The sequence below is a fragment of the Carex rostrata genome, chromosome 34, assembly GCF_964058835.1.
Source record: "Carex rostrata chromosome 34, lpCarRost1.2, whole genome shotgun sequence".
NCBI lineage: Eukaryota > Viridiplantae > Streptophyta > Magnoliopsida > Poales > Cyperaceae > Carex > Carex rostrata.
The window spans coordinates 4,004,396-4,016,401 of NC_135951.1; the positions used below are offsets into that span (position 1 = coordinate 4,004,396).

The 12,006-nt window shown below is 32.7% G+C and overlaps 1 long non-coding RNA gene and 1 pseudogene across 2 annotated transcripts in view; one reads left to right on the plus strand and one right to left on the minus strand.

Moving 5' to 3' along the window:
- Positions 1-12,006, minus strand: part of LOC144548987 (uncharacterized) — a 50,460-nt gene that overhangs the window by 6,095 nt on the left and 32,359 nt on the right. The window lies entirely within an intron of this gene.
- Positions 2,362-5,976, plus strand: LOC144548982 (uncharacterized; annotated as a pseudogene).

Consider the following 12,006-nt stretch of genomic DNA (forward strand, 5'->3'; position numbering starts at 1 on the left):
CCGAGCAAAAGAAAATAATCCCCAGAGAGATAAAACGATTCCCTAAAAAAAAAAAAATAACGAATAAAATAAGAGCATCTACATCTGTGAAACTCTTGGAGTTTCTAAATAACTGTTAACTAATTTTTAGAAATTTTGTCTCTGAAAGTTTCTAAACCTTCACATCTCTGAAACTAAAATTAAAGTTTCTTAATTGCCACATTAGCAAATAAATTACAGGAGAAAAGAATTTCAACGAATTATTTGGCCACGTCAGAGTTTATAAACGGTTTCTTATTAAAAAACTTTGAAGTAAAGTTGTTAAATAAGAAACCTATCTGCATCCCTGAAACTGGTTTAGAAACTGCCACATCATATTAGAAACTCCAAGAGTTTCAGAGATGTAGATGCTCTAAGATGGCCTCTCTCCATTATTTTAAATTTTGAAATGGTTAATATGGATATAATTTTATAATTGAATAAGTTCAACAATCTATATCTTTTCATATTTAATCCTCAAACATTGGATTGAAAATTTTCAGCGGCATATATAATTAATAGAGTTAGGTGAAAAGTATTCAAGATGGCTGACAGGTGTCCCTCACCTACAAATTTTAATTTTAAAATAACATTCTTTTAGTTATTCTTAATAGTTAATAATTAGTTGATTAGTGCAAAACTCTTTTTTTTTAAGTGTCCAAATTAGTTTATAACATAATAACTTTCTAATTAACATGTTGTTAGAAAGTTTGAAAAATATTTCAAGGCTAATAGAAAATTTATCTAATCATAGTTTGACTACACAATCAAATAACTTCCAAATAGTCAATTCTTACAAATCAAGATAAATAATAATAAGTTACAACGACACTATAAAATTTCTTCAATTACGTGTTTCACTTTATGTCAAACAAAATAACCAAATATACGAAAATTGGGATGTTACAGTATCTCTCCATAATATGAAAATTAGATGAAAATATTGTCTTCAAATTGCAGCTCCATTTTGTAGCAAATTACAGAATTTAGAAAGCTTGAATTAGACTAAATTCATAATTAAGAGATGCGGTCTATTCTTATTGAATTAAAATAAAGATCATGTCCGTATTTTAAACCTACAAAATCAAATTACTGGTTTCGTACGTTTTGGACCACAATAGGTCCGCATGTTTAAATTTGCCGTGCCAACTTTTTTTTTTTTTTAACAAAGGTCACTGCAAAAGGCTTTTGTTTTTTAAAAAGTGTGGCCCCACTACAGAATTTGTATCCTCTGCATTAACTCAAAAATGAATCTTTCGAGTTAATACATCTGGACCATTCGATCCGCTTTAAAATCTATGCGGACTATATCTGCACTAATATTAAAGAATCACTGTGTTAAAATCAGATGGTCAGATTAATTCCATTTAAAATCAAATGACCAAGATGTATTTAGTCAAAAGATTCTATTTTGAGTTAATGCAGAGGATACGTGTTCCCCACTACATGGGTTGAGCCCCCAGCCCCACTACAATTTTTATTTATTTATTTATTTATTTCAAGAAAGATAAAAAATGTATTAAAGAAAGATTAATGGGTAATGGCAGTTGCATGGAGAGAAATAAATGATCACCAGATCACCAAATCCTTAAATTAATCTATTTTAATCTTTTATAGGAACCTTCCTTCTGGTTCGGTAGTATAAACTTGCGAACCTGATAAAAACAAAATTAAAAAAAAATGGTTAAAAGGATTTTTTTTTTAAATGGTAAAAATATTTTTTTTGGATTTTTGCAAGGCCTTTGCAGGTCAACACAAAATACAGGTTTGTAATCATTCTTAATTTTGATATTAATCAAGAGTCTCAATACAATCCATTTACTTCTATCCGATGAATAAGCATATTATTTTCATAGCATATTATTCTCAATACAATCCATTTTGATATGCATATTATTTTTTTCCTTAAGTTATTAACTTATCAGAAAAGGAAAAAAAATATAATTAAAATTAGATTAATGGTAAACATATAGATTAGAAAATTTTCATAGCTTGTCACTTAATTAATGGTGTGCACGACTGTTTATGATACAATTCGCATTCATTTTTATTCAAAACCCTATAAATTCATTCAGGAGCCAGCACCATGCACAATAGTAAAAGGTTAATTAGAGCATAGAAGAAAAAATGACTTCTCTTGTTACCGCACATGTCAATTGCTTTTAAGTTAGCATTGGAATTTAATGTACAAAGTCCGGATGGATCACTATTGTAGTACGTCAGTACTATAACGAGTCATTAGGGAAAATATTGTGGTGAGTGAGCACTATGACTCATGAGAGAGAACATTGAGGTCAACTTCTCTCAAACCATACATCTCCCTTTCATTATAAGAGGAGCACTCTGTGAGAGAGTAACCCATGACACTCATGACAAAAATCATGGAAAGCGTGCTCACTATTCACCTCCTCTTAATTCTCTTAACCTTATCCTCCTTCACTCTCGCTTCCATAGTAACCAATAGTAAAACTGATCTATCAGCACTTCTCTCCTTCAAGTCCCAAATAAATGATGACCCATTTGGAGTCCTCTCCTCATGGAACGAGTCACTGCACCACTGTCAATGGCAAGGGATCTTGTGTGGCCAGCACCATCCTGATAGAGTGACTGCTCTCGTTCTCGACTCCCAAAACTTGTCAGGTTATATATCTCCATCTCTAGCAAACCTCACATTTCTCCAAAGGATGAGTCTCTCTGATAACCAGCTGAGAGGAAGTATCCCAGTAGAGATTGGAAACTTGGGTAGGCTACATTTTGTCAACTTGAGTGTGAATTTTCTAGATGGTAGCATTCCATCTACTCTAAGTAATTGTTCAAATCTAGAAGCTATTTCTTTGAGAAATAATAATCTCCATGGAACCATTCCATCTAACTTAGCACAATGCAAAGAACTGAAAAAAATCAGTATGGCGAATAACTTCCTCACAGGAGGCATACCATTGGAATTTGGCCTCCTTCCACAGCTCCAAATATTATCACTGTATGGCAATAATCTCACAGGATCAATTCCTTCCACCTTGGGCAACCTTAGTAACCTAATTTATCTTTATCTTCACCAAAATCTTTTTGATGGCAGTATTCCAGGTGATTTAGGCAAACTTACTAATCTATCAGAACTTTATCTCTCCAATAATAACATCATAGGTTCCATCCCACCTACCTTAGGTAACCTTACCAAACTATCACGTCTCTATCTTAAACAAAATAGCATTAGTGGTCACATCCCATCTAACTTGGGCAACCTTACTAACTTACTGCAACTTTCTCTTAACAAAAATAAATTCTATGGTTCCATCCCACATACCTTTAGTAATCTTCAAATTTTAATAGATATTAATCTTTCTGAAAATATGTTAAGTGGATTCATCCCTGATGAACTCGGGAAGCTTCAAAACCTCCAATTTTTTAACATTTATCAGAACAACATTTCAGGCGAAATACCACTCTCTCTTTACAACCTATCAGCATTGTATAATTTGGCACTTAGTTATAACCAGCTGGATGGAACTCTCCCTTTCGATATGTGCAATGCTTTACCAAACTTGAAATATCTATTTCTCTATTACAATCAACTCAAAGGACAGATTCCACCATCCATATCCAATTGTTCTGCTCTTATTAAAGTTGAATTAAGTTATAATTACTTCACTGGTGTGATACCATCTAGCTTGGGAGCCTTACAAAATCTTCAAAGAGTTCTTTTTGGTTTTAATCAACTAGAAGCCAAGATACCACTTGACTGGAGTTTCATGGATGCTTTGACAAATAGTACTCTGTTAGAAATTTTAGACCTTCACAACAACCAACTACGAGGAGTGTTACCTAGTTCTATAACAAACCTTTCTAATAGTCTTCTTCAACTCTTACTGTGTAATAACAAATTTCAGGAACCATACCAGCAGAGCTCCGAAAACTCAGTAACTTAAACACCCTTGCCCTAGGCGGAATGCTTCTCAGTGGCAGCATTCCGGTAGAAATTGGTAATCTTTACAAATTGGGAATATTAGATCTGAGTGGTAACATGATTTCAGGTCAAATCCCGGAAACTCTTGCCAACCTCACCCAAATGACACAGCTATATCTAGATAATAATGCATTAGAAGGAAGTATACCACCAGAGTTAAGTGGCATGAAATTATTAGAACTCCTGAATATTTCAAATAATAAGTTGGTAGGTGAAATTCCCAAAGAAATCATGGGTCTTCCTTCTCTTTCCATTAGTTTGGACTTGTCACACAATTATCTAACTGGCATCTTGTCACCAGAAATTGGTAACTTGAAAAACCTACAATCAATTCATCTCTCGAATAACAAGTTAAGTGGAGAGATTCCTAGCACAATTGGTGGATGCCAGGTACTTCAATCCCTTTATCTTGATAGCAATCTGTTAAGAGGAACAATTCCATCCAGCTTGAGCAAACTAACAGGGCTGCAAATCCTTGATGTCTCTAACAACTCATTCTCTGGTCGAGTCCCTGAATTCCTGGCCACAATGAACTTACAGTATTTGAATATTTCTTTCAATAATTTCGAGGGGGAATTACCAAAAGAAAGAATTTTCAAGAATATCAGTGGTCTAGATGTCAGAGGAAATCCAAAGCTTTGCGGTGGTGTACCTCAAATGCATTTGTCACACTGCATTTCACAACCTTCCACACAGAAAAATAACTTCCGAAGAAACATGGTGCTCATACCGTCTATTGTTAGTTCTTTTATTTGTATAACTGCAATAATTTGCTTGGTAGTGATTTATTATACTAGAAAGAACCCTCAAAACAAACCACAATCTAATAGAGGTTTGAAATATGGGTTAGAGCCTATTTCATACAACGACCTTCTTAGAGCTACTGAAAATTTCTCCCCGAATAATCTAATCGGAAAAGGTTCATTTGGAGAAGTTTACAAAGCCGTTATGAGCTTTGAGAATGTGACAACCGTTGCGGTGAAGGTGCTAAATCTTAAGAAACACAGTGCTTCTAGAAGTTTCTTTTCTGAATGCGAGGCATTAAAAAATGTGAGACACCGGAACCTTATAAAAGTGTTGAGTTTGTGTTCTAGCATAGACCACCAAGGTAATGATTTCAAGGCTTTGGTTTTTGAGTTCATGCCAAATGGTAGCTTTGCCACATGGCTGCATCCAAATGCATGTACGGATCGGCCATTCAGAAGCCTTAGCTTCATCCAGAGATTGAACATTGCATTTGATGTGGCGACAGCACTAGATTATCTCCATTACCATTTACCTGCACCAATCGTGCATTGTGATCTCAAACCTAGTAATGTACTTTTGGATGATGACATGACGGCACATGTGAGTGATTTTGGATTAGCAAGGTTTTTTGTTCATCCTGATACCATGCCTTCTCAATCAATGTCGAGCACTGTTGGAATCAAAGGTTCTATTGGCTACATTCCTCCAGGTATATATAACAAAGCTTATTATTTGAGTAGTACTTTTTTTAGTATGCTTTTGTACTAAATTTCGGGCTGTAACTATTAACTTTTCATTGTCTAGAGTATGGGATGGGTGGTCGGCCATCGGTAGAAGGAGACGTCTACAGCTACGGTGTTCTTCTGCTTGAGATTTTCACTGGAGTTAGTCCAACCGATGAGAGAATCAGAGATGGTTTAAGCCTTCAGAAGCAAGTTGAGATGGCTTTCCCTAACCAAGTCATGGACATAGTCGACCCCAAATTATTTTCTGAAACTGATGGAGAAGACAATCTGTATGCACCTGAAAATGTCTATAGTTGTTTGGTTTCAGTGATTCAATGTGGGCTTCTGTGCTCTAAAGAGTCGCCAAAAGAGCGCATTTCTATCAAAGATGTTACCAAGGAGTTGAACTCAGTACAAACAAAGGTGCTTAGGTCATAGAGGCAGAAAAAAGGATTGAAAGAGAAGAGGAAGGGATCCACTAAATATGTATTATATGTAAAATTTGGATAGCAGTTGTGGTAATTTATGTTTTGTAGTATATATGTTGAAATAACGAATTGTTCAAAGTAACAGCTGAAAAATGATATGATTTTTTAAACAATTTTTTGAATTTTCAAATTAATTGAAGTGAATCAGCTTCCAATTGGATGATCAAAATTCCAAATTCAATAATTATTCAAAAACAGTGGCGGATTTGTGTGGGGATGCACCTACTATCTTTGAGTCTGGATCCTCTGCATCACATCATTGTTGGAGTTTCAATCCAGACCGTCTGATCATAATCCAAAACAATCCCAAAAAATAATGCATCTTAGGTGATATGATTTCCTTTCTCTCCTCTGACAGTGGGCCGGTGGCCTGATTGTGAATCAAGGCCCAATAAAGATTCTCAACTCTTAAAACACAAGGCTAATTGATGAAGCTTAAAAACTAAAATGCAAGCTGGTTGCTGTAACGTGATTGACACGTGGCTATTGTAATAACAGTCAAAAGGATGCCTTATTGTAGTCAAACAAAAGCACCACGTTCAGGTTTGAAAAAAAAAAAAAAAAAAGAAAAGGTGTAGCCGTGTAGGGGTGAAGACTAAAGTGTTTTTTAAATATCAATGTAAAAACACTTTATTTATTCCATATTAGATATGCATGTGATTTAGGTGGGCAAAAATAAAAAATTGCAGAAAGGACCTTTATTTTTTTTTATTTACAAAATATGTTAAAGCTTGTTTTTAATTATCTAAGCAAGATGATTTACACTTTTTAGCAATTTGAGATGCAAAAATCAGATGAAATATATTCAACACGAAATGATCAAGCAAAAACGAAAATTGAGCTACTTCACTTAATGAACTTGAGTACATTTTGGCTAATTTCATTTGAGCAGCACAACAACATTATTTGGGTTTTATTTCTACTGATTTAAACAGCACAACCTCCAATTAAAGAATTAATTGTGTCTCATACTAATTGGGAGAGAAGTGATATCCCAATTACAAAAGTAATTTCAAATTATTGATTTTGAATACCCAATTTAAAATTTGTTACGATAAACTATCATGTAAAATTTAACCTAAGATACTTCTGATATTTTAATGTTAAATTTTTTTGGGAACTTTAGTCCTGTTAGATTCGATGTGCTAATTGCTTTCTTGAGTTATTATTATTTAATTACCAATAGTTAAAAATCAAATGCAAGGATATTACAAACCCAGCACAAATCTGGGTTAATATCTTAATAGAGCAGTTTGGGCTTCATGCAGCGCACTAAGCATATGAAATGCTGTTTTGGTTCTATAGCCTGTGCGCTGTACAAAGTCAAAACTGTAATGTTAGAAAGCGCAAATTGACACAACTTTTAAATAACACTTCTATTTGTTAAATCATCTCCAAAACAAAAATATATTTCATCAAATTCCATCTAAGCTACAACCTAGTCTATTAGATCTATCAAGATAAAAAATACAAAAATATAAGAAGCCACTAATTGCCTCATATATCCATTTCAAAACAAAGATTATTTGATAGGAGTTGACGGATGCGAAGATGCTACCTGCTCTTTATCCTGCAAACAATTTAAAGAACACAAAATTCATACAAAATTTGAATTAACTCAAGTGTTGTAGCCCATAAATATAATTTGAATTATAAACAAATTAATAAAAAAATTATACAAAAACCTGAGGTATCTCCATTCTATCATATTTCTTTTGTTAGTTCAACTGGATTCAGTTTATATGAGTAGGGGTTTTAACAATAATAATAATAATAATAATAATAATAATAATAATAATAAAAGGGGAGAAGAAACCATTGGTTGCTAGTTTTTGAAAATTACAAACAATCATTACTAGCATGAGCATTCCCTAAACCCCAAACCCTAAAACCTAAACTCTAGAGCTCAGACCTCCAAATTTGTTCCTCCTATTGTTCATCACACTGCTCTCGAATTCTAACTCTAATCACTTGTGTCTAATGAGAACACAATATAGTTTTCACAAAATGAACATTCCTCAAAAGTACATATCATTTTATGTATATACATTTCCTAATATCATTCTACGTAGTAGGGAATTTGAGGATGAGAATGTAAATATTAACAAGCCGGTGCCACTGTTTACGAGAATATTCAAACTCTATGTATTTATGCCATAATCCTTTTAAACATAAGACAAGGCCCTCTCAAATAACCTGAAATTATTCAAAAAATGTAATAAATCAAATAAGAACAAAACAATCAATAAAGTTATGCTAGGGGTGTTCACGTACTGCTCAATGCAGAATAGAAATTTTTTGGAATAAATGGTTCGGTTTGGTTGAATTTTTGAATTACTTTGGTCCGGTTTAATCTCTCTTATTTCAATTCAACTGATATATATCTTGATATTTATTTCTATGATTATTAAATGTATTTGTGTATGTATTGAGTTTTACCTTTTGAAATTTAATCTCTTCCATTTCAGTTCAACCAAACAAACCGAAAATTTACTTCGGTTTTTTGGTTCGGTTTGATTTTTGAAAACCGAATAAAATTTTGATTTGGCCATTTTAATTTGGTTTTATCCAAACCAACTCAATGAACACCCCTAAGTTAACTAGTGTATTTGTTCCCTTTAGGTTCCCTTTTGATATCAAATGGATCATCAAATGTGTGAGTACCAAATGTGCCATAATTACACCATAGATCCACAGAGAAGGTCAAGGCTTGTACCACTCTAATTTCATACACTTGTACCACCTCATTGGGCACTAGACTTGATCACCGTCAACGGTACTCAAAAGATTCATTAATCCCCGCTTCTTTGTTATTTAAATCTTACTTTTAAGTAATTAATTAAGATAACTTCCATACCTGTGTCGTAATGATATTATTTTGCTTGTTGATTCTATAGGGATATTCTCAGTTGAGTAGTACCATTCTCATAATTTCATATATAGCCAGTCATCTCTAGCTTTCATATTCTGAATTTAGACCTATTATATATGCCATATTCAAAAGACTCCATAAGTGCGTTCAGTGTAAAATGAGCTATAATTCCGATTCCATGTGCAAACATTCATAGCTAGTCATCTCCAATCCAATCTTCACGTTTAGAAGGAAAACAAAAATAGTCGCTTTCTACTTCGCAGCTACCAGTCCAATCTGGTCAGTTTCTACTTACCATTCAAAACTAGCTAGAAGGAAAACAAAAATCCCAATAATACCTCTGCACATATTCTCTACGCAACTCTTTTAAATTTTTTTTAATCTATAGTTTGGTTTTTGTAAAGATTTTGAGGATGAATGAATGAAGATGAAAATATATTTTACTTTACACAAATTAATAGTTTTCAATTTAAAGAATATATAGCAGGTTGAACATAACACAATACCAAGGTTCTAAATAGTGATTATAGTGGCATAGCGGGAAGACAAAAAAAAAACTATTGTGAATAGCGTACGTATAGCGAAAGCTATCATACATAGCGATTTTCCCTTTTCAAATTTTATATTCTATATTTCTACTAATTATCAACATAATCAATATTAGAGAATTGAGGTAACAACTAAATGATGCAAAAAAGTTTTACACTTTTTAAACCAGATTGGATTATTAATGTTATAAACAAAAGAAGGAAAAAAAATCTAATGAAGTTACTAGTAATTGCTAATGAAGTAATCATCGTCTCAATATTGTAATTTAAAACGCGTAATTACTTTCCTCACAATATTGTAATATAAAATGCAAATCCGTTGAAATTTGATTTGCGTTTTCAATTACAATATTGAGACAAAAGTAAGTACGACATTTAAGTTTAATTTCTGATGAAACCTGCACTTGTAACTTGCTAGAGCCACACATTTGAATATTTGAGGTAAATCACAAGATGAACAGAGGGTGGCCTAATAGTGTCATTGATGGACAGAGAGAAGAGAAATAAGCATTCTTTAATTTTTTAATATCTTTTGCTTCAGATTAATTTTCTTTTTAGAAGAAATATATAGAAGAGTTGGAGGGTATATAGATTATATAATTTTTTTTCTTCCATATGGCTATTGGCAAATCTCAGGTATCTTAATTATCTCTGACGACAGATTTAACGACAGTACTAGGCTGTTCCAGCTCTTTTGCTGTAGGTGTTTTTTTTAATAATTTCTATATGAGATCATTTATATTTTTCGAGCATAGTTAAACATTATATATTTGTATCAAGCCAATATTATATGATGAGGCAGCAGCTGTGAAGAAAAGATTGGAGCTCAGAAAATTTACGTACGTATTTCTTCAATTTGAGTAAAGTGGGGCTCAAACCACGCACCCAACTGAGTTAATATTCACAAGAGATCTCTTATTATGATTATTAATATGTGGCCTCTTACAAGAAGAATATTATTTTTGTTGCTAGGTCAAAAAACTATTTTTGGTTTATTGTACATTTCTTCTTTATTGGTACTGTGATGTATTTCTTTTGTTGATGTTCTTTGTTCTTTGCTTTTGCCGAAAGAACAAATTAGCATGTACAATATTTACCTAGTAGGGTTCAAAAATTCACTTAATTAGTAGGAGCAGCATGGTTAACTTGCAATTAATAACAAATCAAATTATACTAAGCATCAGTTTGCTTTCCAGCCTGTTCGACTATAGGATCGTCATCTGCACTAGAATTAAGGGACATTTAAAAAAAAGTGACAAATAGAAATGACTGAGAAAGAAATGGAGCACTTGGATTGGGTTGGGGAGAAAGTTCAAGAGATGCAGCCTGGTAGATGCTGAACTATGGATCAATATCTTATTTTTAAGGTCCAAACAATTGATCTGAACCGTTCAACGTGATTTCCATATCAAAATGTACTTGCAGACTGAATTTTACACTTTTTAGAACTTTTTTACTATTTTTTTAGATAGGTAGAATATCACTACTTTTGAATGGTCTAGAATCTTTAGATCAAGTGATTTTCTACCTATCTAAAAATTAGTAAAAAATATTCTCAAAAATGTAAAATTTAATCTACCAATATATTTTCATATGAAAATTATGTTAAGCAGTTCGATAGTACGGACCAATGTAAATTTGATCAATTGTTTATACTTTGAAAATGGAAATATTTATCGATAGTACAGACCAATATGTGCTATGCATAGTACCATAGCCTTACATCTTCTATCTATTTTCTTCACATTGGTGATTTACATTTTTATTTTTATGATTTATTGTAGATTGAAGATGTGCAAGTCGCGCCTAAACGGTCTTGGATAGCAGAGCAAACTATTTCACTTAGCTAAAGCTGCTTTGCTAATTGAGTCTTTTGTGATTCATTTGAGAGAGAAATAACTGGGTTTAAAATATAGCTCATCCCATATGAGGTGAACATGTGGAACATATTTTTCTTCAATATATCATGTGAAATTTTCATGACCTGTATTTTTTTTGGGTTGTAAGCTATAATACATTTTTTTATCATTTTAGTGTGCCAACTGCCAAGTGTCTGATACATTTTTTTATGTAGCAATTAAAAACGAGAATGATGATAATTTTAGTGTGCCAACTGCCAAGTGTTAGACATATAGGTGTATACATTAATAATATAATGATGTATTTATGTGCAGAGTTGATCAATTTTAATCCTCAAATCAGAGCAATGTTTATGATTTCTCGCTAATAGCTCTGTCACTCATAAAAAAATATTTATTTTAAAATAATGAACTCATACCTTGATCAAATTTCTCAATTAAAGATAAGAAAATTTTATTTTAGTGGAAAAGAGAAATATATGGAGTTTGTGTTGAAATGGCAAAGAGGGATGGGTTTGGGCCCAGTAACCAATTGTTCTTCATTCATTCATTCATTCATATGAGCAGTGTGCAAGTTTTGTTCAAAATGCTATTCTCTAATTCAAAAACAACTAATTTGTGTAAACCGAACTTTCATAGCAGCCACGGTTAGAAGGAAAAAAAAATAGTCAGTTTCTACTTCGCAGCCACAAGTTAGATAGAAGGAACACGAAAATAGTCGGTTTCTACCATTCAAAAGTAGCTAGAAGGAAAACAAAAATTCCAATAGTCCATACAAGCTGACG